Below are 10,286 nucleotides of genomic sequence, written 5' to 3'. Positions count from 1 at the left end.
AGGAGAGTATAAATTAAAATAATTTAAGGAATTATCAGGGAAATTAACAACATGGATACAATATCATTTGAATGAAGTATTTAAGAAAGATAGGATATGAGGATTTGGGGAACAAATATCACAACTGGAGAGAGACCTGTTGGAATGGAATGTAAAAGTGCTGTCTAAAGGTATAAAATATTATTGGAATGGGAGACAAAGGATGAGCAGGTAAAATCCTAATGATACATTGAGTGGTCTTTCTTTTAAAGCAGGATTTTTATCCAAAGATTCAAAGGTCCTGATCTGAGACTAGCTGACTGCCGTGAGATTTAACTTGCTACCCAGAGAATGAACCCCAAACCTCAGTACTAGAGCCAATTCCTGAGCCCTAACAATCCTAAAGAGGCAACAGACCTCTCTGCACATCCAGTGAGGGAATGAGGGTCATTTCACCCCCTGGCTCTGTGCCCACTTCATTCCACCTGAGTCACTGTGCTTTCTGAAAGAGCAATACACCTCAAGTCATTCAAACTTCCATCATTACAACAACAACAAGTTTATTAAATTTGTGAGGTCCATGCCTTTACACAAAATACCATAAAACATTGTTAAAAGATAAACAATAAAATTATAAAAGTAAGCTAAAATTCATGTCATGCTATCCCAGCAAGGAAACTACCCAAAAAACCCCACCATTCAGGAAAGAAGATACAGCAACAGGTTAGGAGATCAATGGAAGGGACCTCACCGTTTCATCCAGGAACCATACCCTAGTTTTCATAGCCTTCACCACAAAGACTGCTACCACGTGAGAAATCCGTGGATCAGCGTCCACCAGTAAAAACTTTACTTGGTCCTCAGAGTTGACTATTGATTTGGGAATAGTTTGTAACATCGCATCCCTGAAGGCTGAATAGATAGGACAATACAACATGTAATGTATGAGATCCTCTTTGGTTCTCATATGACAAGGACATATACGCTGCTCTACTGGGATTTTTGCATATCTGCCTGACAGATAGGCCGTAGGAATGGTTTGAAAACAGGCCATGGTGAAGGCTCTCCGAAGGGTGGGATTGGTGATATTCGCTAAGTAATTGGCGCAGGTTTTGACTGTTTTCAGTCGGGGAAGCCAGTGGGAGGACCCTGGGTTCTGTATTTTTGTGATATCTAACAGAGCGTCTCTCTGCAGGATCCATTCCCGAACTTTGTCCGGGCTCCACAGTTTGAGGATATTAAACTCCGGTAGGGTGTATCTAACCAGGATCTCAGATAGGTTTTGATGCCAAGTGGTGTTCTTTTGAAGAGATACAAAGGCTTGTTTGGCTAATAAGGTGTTTGAGGTATTTGCAAGGTTGATGTAAAATCGTAGGAATCTTAAATGGGCCCTGGCAGACACAGAGGGTAATCCAACCTCCACCCTCAAGAAAGCTGCTGGGGTTCCTTGAGGAAGGCCTAGAATCCTCCTGAGATAATAATTTTGCAAAATTTCGAGCCGTTCCAACAGCCTCTGGTTCCACCCCCAGAGTTCTATCCCATATAACATCTGGGGAATAGCTTTCCCAACAAAAGCTCTTAATGCTGGGATCACCAATTGTCCTCCCCGGGTATGAAAGAAATTAAGCAGGACACCAATTGTTCTTCGTGTTAGGATGGTTACAGCCTTAAAGTGGGCTAACCAACTAGATGTAGCCTGGAATGTAACACCCAGATATTTAAAAAAAGGGCACTGTTCAATCACATGTTCATCTAAAGACCATCTAAAGGTGTGGCGAGCTCTAGTGAACACCACAATTTTTGTTTTGTCATAGTTTATCTTTAGTGAGTTATGGGAACAGTAGGCTGCGATCCCCTCCAGCATGCTGCGTAGGCCTCTTCGGGTGAGTGCCATTAAAGCCATGTCATCGGCATATAGCAATATATTCAGACGTTTACCTTCAAGGGCTGGAGCCGATGACTTGTACTTTGCCATGTACTGAACAATGTCGTTTATATAAAAGTTAAAAAGAAATGGGGCTAGCAGGCATCCCTGTTTGACCCCTTTCCCCAATGGCAGTGGGTCCGTAAGAGTTCCCGATGGCCCAGTTCTGATTTTGACTGTAATATCTGTGTGTAACTCTCTGAGAATTTTTAAAAGTCGTCTGTCAATATCCGTTTCATATAATTTTTTCCATAGTCTATCTCTACAGATTGAGTCAAAGGCAGATGTCAAGTCAACGAAGGCCACGAAGAGTCTGCTCTTATACGCTTTTGCATATTTAGCTACCAGGGTCTGTAGTACCATACAGTGACCTATCGTATTGTGGCCCTTTCTAAATCCTGCCTGTTCCTGGTTGAACAGGTTAGAATGGTCCGCCCAATCTACCAGCTTGTTTAATAAGTACCGGGTCTAAAGTTTGTATGCAGTGTCCAGAAGGCTTACAGGGCGGTAGTTTGCTGGATCTTGAATGTCTCCCTTCTTGTAGATAGGGGCTACCACACTTAGTTTCCAATTTGCTGGGATTTTACATGTGTTGTTTATTGCCGTAAAAAGTTTGGCCAAAAAGATGGCCCACCATTGGGCATTTGATTTAAAAACCTCAGGGGGGATCATATCCTCACCAGGAGCTTTGCCATTTTTTAAAGTTTTAATTAGCTGTAGGCACTCTGATTCCGTAACCGGATCCCAACTAGCTAGATGATCATTCTTCAATGGGAGGGACGGACTCGAATTAGCAGTATTTGAGGGTGTGTATAGCTTGGAAAAGTGTTGATACCACACATCGGATGGAATACTGCTGTTTACAATTTTTCCTTTGGATGAGACTCCCTGTGCTACTATTGCCCAAAATTTTCTATCGTCTCGCGATTTAATCGCCTTATCAAGTGCCTCCCATTGTTCCTTCCTATAAAGGGATTTCTTGAGTTTTAAGGTGTTTTTATAGTAAGAGTGCCATCTGTGGAAGTTTACCATAGATGACAGAGTCCTCTCCTGTTTTACCTTGTTTTGTTGTTTCCTAAGCAGGGATCTTAGCTTCCGGCAGTCTTTATCAAACCAGACCCCCGATTTGTTATGTTGTTTGGGAGGCCTGGTGTTTATAAGAAATGGGAAAAGAGACCCTGAGACCCGCTGATATAATGAAAAAGGATCAAAGTTAGGTAAAAGACACTGGTCTCTCAGAGCCAATAAATCTGGAGAGTGCAGGTGTTGTTTAATTTTAAGCTCCAGCTCGCTGTTCCATTTGCGCCTGCGTGGGGCCGGTGCTTGAGGAGGGACTGCACAATGTAGATGTTGTAATCCTCCTGATTCGAGGGGAGTTAGTGAGATTGCTCTAGGAAGATGGTCGCTCTCAGTTCTGTTAAAAGTGCTGAGACCCTGTGCCCTCTCCAAAATTGTTGGAGAGACCAGGATATGGTCAATCACACTTGCACCACGAGGGCCGATAAAAGAGAAGAAACCTCCTGACCTATCCATGTAAGTGCCATGCAGGTTGTATAAATTATGCTTAAAGGCAATCTCCAGTAATGTATTACCTGCCTTATTCAGGACCTTTTCATCAGAACTCCAAGGGATAAACCAGTCTGCCTCTGGTAAAAACTGGGTTTTGGAGCCATACGAATTGATGTCACTGCCTATCCTAGCGTTAAAGTCACCTGCCAGCAGGATGTTCCAGTCAGGAAATTCTATTTTGGCCTTCTCCAAGCATGACTCCAAATCTTCCCAGATTTGTACTGTCTGAGAGGAAGTACATGTGGGGTTTGGAACTTAACAGGTTAAATTGTTCCCATGATGCCACACCATTCTGACGTCAGTTTTTCGAAGCTGGGAGGAGTTTCGATCTGTTCCTCTCTGTGCTGTGAGAGGGAAAGGAAGCAGTTTTGTCATGGCTGCAAGCAGTCCTGGGTTTCCGGAGAAATGTTGGAATAAACAACTGTAAATAGACAAACCTGTACTGTGTGTGTGTTTGTCAAAGGACGTGATAGCTTTCCCGCTGTGTTCAACTCTGCTGGGCGTGACTGGACAACGGAGCTAAGTGGCGCAGCTGAGGGAAGCGCGTCGGACGGCAGTAAAGTGCTAAAGCTAATTGTGGATCGTAAATCAATTAGCGGGGGTCACGCCAAAACAATCAATCAACTTCAGAGGTTATGGATCCTTAATCACCGATTGTAAAGCTATCACGGGAGCTTTGAAGTTGCGATTTAGAGCAACGGAGCTACGGCAGAAGGTGGTGAGATAATTGCCTGCTTCTGAGAGGCATGAGAGCTGCTGAGACACAGAGCTAAAAGCTAAGAAGCAGCTCGGAGCTGAAGAGCAGCTGGAAAAACGTTTCTCCACGGAAGGGAGAGCCAGAGAAGCTGAAACTGATTGTAAGTAAGCTTGGGCCCCTTGGGAGAACGGGAGAAGATGGCAGAGAGCCAGGACATACCGGTGGAAAAGCTCACTCTAAAGAGTTGGGCAACCTGGAGGCAAAGAATAAAGGGGTGGTTCCTGGTCCATGGGCTTTGGGGAGCAAGCCAGAGGGAGCCACTACCACCAACCCCCAGCGCCAAAGCGGCTGGAGACGTTGCAGGCTGTGACGCTACGTTGCCTGAAGATAGCCAGCAGAAAATGCAAAGAGAGCTGGATATGCTCAGAGCATGCGTTGATGCATCGCTGAGACCCCACTTGGAGGGTGTGAAATCAGCGTGGGCTGCCTGGAATGTGCTGAAAGGTTTGTGTGAAGCTTCAGCGGGAGGCCAGAGCCCTGCAGACGCTGGACTAGAAGCCCCTATTCCCCAATCAGCCTCAAGGAGCGCTGGTGCACAGATCGGGAGGGTGAAGAGTTCCAAAGGCGAGTTTAAAAGACTTTCCACTTGTGCTGAAACGAAGAGCAGCTTCAAGGGGGGCCAGGCTGGTGGGAGGCGCCGTTCCAGAAGGAGGAAGGCCAGGCCAGCTGGGAGCCCCGGGCAGTGTTTTTCCACTGAAGTTTGTTGTTGCTACATTTGCAAGTCAGCTGACCACGTACGTCGAGATTGCCCCCACCGGAGCAGAGTGGCAAGACAGGATGTTGCCAAGGTCAACCAGCTGAACTCTCATGGGAACCAGTCGGGTTTCCATGGCAACAGGCCTGGGAAGACAGGCCAGCGTGGGAACGCAAGAGAAGGACGTGGAAAACAACGTGAGGAGGCTTATCAACTAGCAGCTAGTCTGGCTTTGTCTGAGGACAGCTCAACCAGCTGTGGGACAGGCTCAGAGCTTTGTTTTGTAATCGACTCTGCAGCGAACTGCAATTTGATTCCAGATACCCCTGCTGTCGAGATGTGGAATTGCACGGCAATTCCGGCTGGAAAAACTGTACTTTTTGCAAATGGGCAGAAAAAGAATGTAACTAATGCTGGCAAAATGTATGTTTCTATTTTACAGGAGAAGTTGGACTTTTGTACCGTTCCTGGGATGCACCACTGTCTTTTATCTGTGCCTTATTTGTTGAAAAAGGGGTTTAAGGTTTGTTTCGAAGATGCTGTCTGCACAATCTCCAAAGGAGGGAGGATATTTGCCAAGGTTAAAAGGGGGCAGAATGATCTCTTTGTTCTTAAATCACCTCTGGAGGGTGAGGGGAAGGTTGGGAAAGCACAGGCTCTACGTGCTAAAATCAACAACCACGTGACATGTGCCCATGCGTGGCACACAAAAACAGCTCATGGTTCTCTAGAAGAACTACAGGTGCTGCCTGAGGTTTCCAAAGGTTGTAAAATTACAGAATGTGGATGTGCTGTAAGATGTGAAACTTGCAAACTGGCAAAGGTAAAGGGGTGCAGTTATCCAAAGGTGAAGAGGGTAACCGCAAAACCTTTTGAACTGGTCCACATAGATTTGTGGGGTCCTGTAAGGGAAGCAAGTCTGGGAGGTGCAAGGTTTCTCCTGACGGTGCAGGATAATTTTACGCAGAATTCCTGGACCCATGGTCTCAAATCCAAGGATGATGCAGCACAGCTGATCAAAGGATGGATTGAGGAGGTGGAACAAAGGTTTTCCACCAGAGTGCAAGCAGTCACCAGTGATAGAGGAGCTCAATTTACAGGGTCTGCTTTGCAGAAATTCTTTCACAAGAAAGGGATACGTCACACAGTGACTTCACCCAATCAGAGAGGGGTGGCAGAGCTGAGAAGTGAGGCTCTGGTTCAGGCTGCACAGGTGATGCTGGCAGATGCTGGGTTACCTCCAAGGTTTTGGCTGGAGGCAATCAAGTATGTGGGCTTCACCTGGAATCGTACCTACAATTCACTGATAGGTGACACACCTTTTGGGTTGTTGCATGGCAGGAAACCCCAGATTCATTTTTTGCGAATGTTTGGTGCAAGTGCGTCTGTGCCGGTACCTACTGCTTTGCAGGGGCCAGATGGATCCAAGTTCCGAAAAATGATCTTCTGCGGGTATGAGCCAGAAGCACGTGCATGGAGGTTTGCATATCCATCAGGTGATCAGAGTAAGGTGCTGATCAGTAAACACGCTGAGTTCTATGAGCAGGATAAAAGGTCAAAAACTGCTGTCCAGCGTGATCTGCTCTCAGAATGCCTATCTGATTCTGAGGAGGAAAGGGAGGCAGAGGCTGATCCCGGTGATGAGGACCAGGTCCACGATCAGGGTTCAGAATCCGATGATGACGAGCAGGTCACTGACCAAAGTCAGGAGCAGGATGAGGTTTCTGTAGCTTCTCCACAAGATGTTAAGAGAGCACCCAAAAGCGAGCCTAGTTCTCCTGTGAGTGTAATGGAGAGGATTCGAAAACGCTTTAAATCAGAGGGGGAATCCCGTGATGCTGAGGACACACCTTCTGGTGGCGGTGAGTCAGAAGTAACATCTGAGTTTGTGCCTAGAAGGTCCAGTCGCACAACAAAGGGTATTCCACCTGAAAGATATCAGGCCACAAGTGCGTGGATAGGTTTCGCACAGTGTGATTCTGAGAGTGTTGAAGGGGTTCAACAGGTGCCTGGGAAAAATGCTGGAAAGAGGCACAAGGCAAAGGGAAAGGTGTTGAACTCAAAAGGGTCTTGTCAGAATGTGCGGCAAAGGGGGGTGTGGGGTTTGGAACTTAACAGGTTAAATTGTTCCCATGATGCCACACCATTCTGACGTCAGTTTTTCGAAGCTGGGAGGAGTTTCGATCTGTTCCTCTCTGTGCTGTGAGAGGGAAAGGAAGCAGTTTTGTCATGGCTGCAAGCAGTCCTGGGTTTCCGGAGAAATGTTGGAATAAACAACTGTAAATAGACAAACCTGTACTGTGTGTGTGTTTGTCAAAGGACGTGATAGCTTTCCCGCTGTGTTCAACTCTGCTGGGCGTGACTGGACAACGGAGCTAAGTGGCGCAGCTGAGGGAAGCGCGTCGGACGGCAGTAAAGTGCTAAAGCTAATTGTGGATCGTAAATCAATTAGCGGGGGTCACGCCAAAACAATCAATCAACTTCAGAGTACACATGGGGGGAATATAAACGTTGAAACATAGAAAATCTCCTCCTGTGTTATTGGAGATAAGTAAAATCTGAAAATTGTTACTCTTCATCCACTGCAGTTGTCGCACCCTGTACCCTTGCTCTATAGGAATAAAAGTGACCAAACCGCCGCTAGGTCGGCCACGGTTATTTAGTTTTTTCGCAGGGGTAGCAAAAGCCACATAGCCCTGTAAGTAAGGGGGATGAGAGTCTAGGCACCAGGTCTCTTGTAAACAAATAATCTGGAATTTTGAGAGGAAATCCAGAAAATCAGCATCACCCTGCTTAGACAGCCAGCCCGCCACATTCCACGATAAGATGTGGAAATATGGTGGTGAGGGGAACAAAGGTAGACTCCTCCGTTTGTTCTTTAGGATGATGGAATGAATGTTTTTGAGGTGGAGTGAGCTGTTAAGATCATTTGTGGTAGGTACTAACCTAGTGAGTTTTGTTTCCCCGGCATGGTGTCCCCTCGCTGTATCTGTCTTTCAATCCTCCACCTGAATGTCATCTAAGGATCCTGAGGCGTCCACAAAGATTGAACCGTTCCTACTCATCGGCATGGCAAGGTCTGCCTGGTGTATTGTTGTTTGAGGTATTAAGGGTTGTGTGGGAGAACCCACTTCTTCGGGGGACAGGAACCGGCACCGCGTCCAGTCTTCGTTGGATAAGGGCTTTGTCGTGTTAGTAGCAAAATTAAATTCCAAAGGAGCAGAAAAGCCTTGGAGGAGTAAGGATTTTTTTATGGTTTGTAACCTAGCTATTAACGCATCCTGGGACTGTTGAATCTGCTCAAGGGAGGCTAAAAATAACATCTCCTTCTCGTTTAAGATATCTTTTTTGGGTTCATTGGAAGGGAGTAAGATTTTTTGGAGCCTAGCCTTCTGTTTGGAAATATTGACTGCCTCCAGTTGGCCTTGTTTGTAGTTTTCAGAAGCCATTTCCAATTCTGTGCGCAGACTAGTAGGCTTGCGTGTTCCTAAGAGGGATGGTGGAACGCCGGACTCTTCGAATAGGCGGGTCACCAACAGGCCAGCCCTCTGGAGCCTGTCCCTCTTGTCCAAGATTTGTTTAGTTACCGACCAGTCCTTAAAGGTCACCACAACTCTGTTTTGGGCCTTATCAAAAGGAAGAAATTTCACGCTGACAATATTTTCTGCTGGAATAAGGCCTCTGATGACTAAGTCAATTTTCTTAAGTATATAAATTCTCTGTTGTGCAGGTGTGGAAAGGCCTCCATGCTTGAAGAGGGGGAGGAGGACTAGTTTATGTTTAATTAAAATTAAGTTCTGGCTCTTTTGTGCTCCCTTCTGGGGAGTTTCTTGCTTTGGGTCTGGAGTTTTCTTTAGTTTGCCACTAGAGGGCAGCGATTGTTTTACTAGCCTTGGAGGGCTAGCCACCTGATGTTTATTTAAAATGTTTGGGCTTTGGCTCTTATTTGGCGTTGTTATGCTGGGGTTCTTTGTGCTTGAGTTCTCCAGAATCTTGAACAACTTTGAGAAGTTCATTTTCCCAGTCCAGGAGGGCAGCTTAGCCTTTCGGCCCATCTTCACATTCTTCGGCTTCTTCTTATGCATTGATCTCTTTCCCTTTAAGGAAGGTTTCCTAGTGGCCAGTACTTTCCCTTGGACTAGTTTGGCTCTGCTTGTTTTCCTTTCTTTGATGTTGGGCTGGATTTTATTTCCATTTGGCTTGTTGCTGGCTTCTTTGTGAAAGTGGCAGTCCTCTTTCCTCCTGATTAGTTCAATCAGGGAGGTGAGCAAACCCAAACATTCTGAAATAAAGTTTTTAATTGGCCCCAGTTCTTTAATTAGCTGAGTTTGATGTTCTTCCAACAGATCTTTGTACAACCCTGTCATTATGTAATTAAAGCTGCCCAGATCTGGATGTCGAACTCTTGTGTCGTTTAGCCACTCCTCCACCTCAGTCGGGGCAGGAGACCCCCCCTTTCCTCCAAGCATAGATTGGTGAGTGGATTCCCTTGACCTGGCTTCTGGGTTTCCCAGTTGAGGCTCCTGTTCCGGTCGGGCCTCAAGGGCTGTATTTTCTGTAGTTGCCTGCTTTAACTCGGTTGCCAGGTCGACTCCTTTTCCTCCTCCACCCTCTGCTTCCATGCCCCTTCCGAACAAGGTACGGTCGACAGACCATTCGTGCAAATGCAGGCTCTCTGTGTTTTTATTTCTTTTTATTTCTTCTTCTTTTGGTTTAAAATAATATGGAATTTTTGCCTGCTTTTTCTTTGGGGCAGGGGGTTCAACAGCTTGTGCTTGAGCTAGAGGAATCCCCAGTTCTTTATAATTCTGTCTTGTAAGTACCATTTGAGTTATCTTCTCTAGCCGTGTGCTAGGGCCTTATTCAAAAGGAGCTCAGATAACCTCAAAATAGCACTCAAATAGCCTCAAAATAGCACTGGATGGCCTTGGAAAATTTGAATGGCTTCCAGCATTAGCAGGCAGGCAATACAGTTTTTTTGGGGGGGGGGATTTATAGTGGTTTCAATATTCAGTTAATCAAAGCTTTGTGATTTTGATAAACTGGGGCAGGGCCTTAAAAGACAAAGAGAACAAGCCATTTTATAAGGAAAGGATGAGTAAGTATTCTGCTCTGGTCGGACCTCACCTGGAGTACTGTGTCCAGTTCTGGGCACCACAGTTCAAGAAGGACACTGACAAACTGGAACGTGTCCAGAGGAGGGCAACCAAAATGGTCAAAGGCCTGGAAACGATGCCTTATGAGGAACGGCTAAGGGAGCTGGGCATGTTTAGCCTGGAGAAGAGGAGGTTAAGGGGTGATATGAGAGCCATGTTCAAATATATAAAAGGATGTCATATAGAGGAGGGAGAAAGGTTGTTTTC

Source organism: Podarcis muralis, chromosome 2 (assembly GCF_964188315.1).
Source record: "Podarcis muralis chromosome 2, rPodMur119.hap1.1, whole genome shotgun sequence".
Classification (NCBI taxonomy): Eukaryota; Metazoa; Chordata; class Lepidosauria; order Squamata; family Lacertidae; genus Podarcis; species Podarcis muralis.
This window is presented reverse-complemented; position numbering follows the sequence as displayed.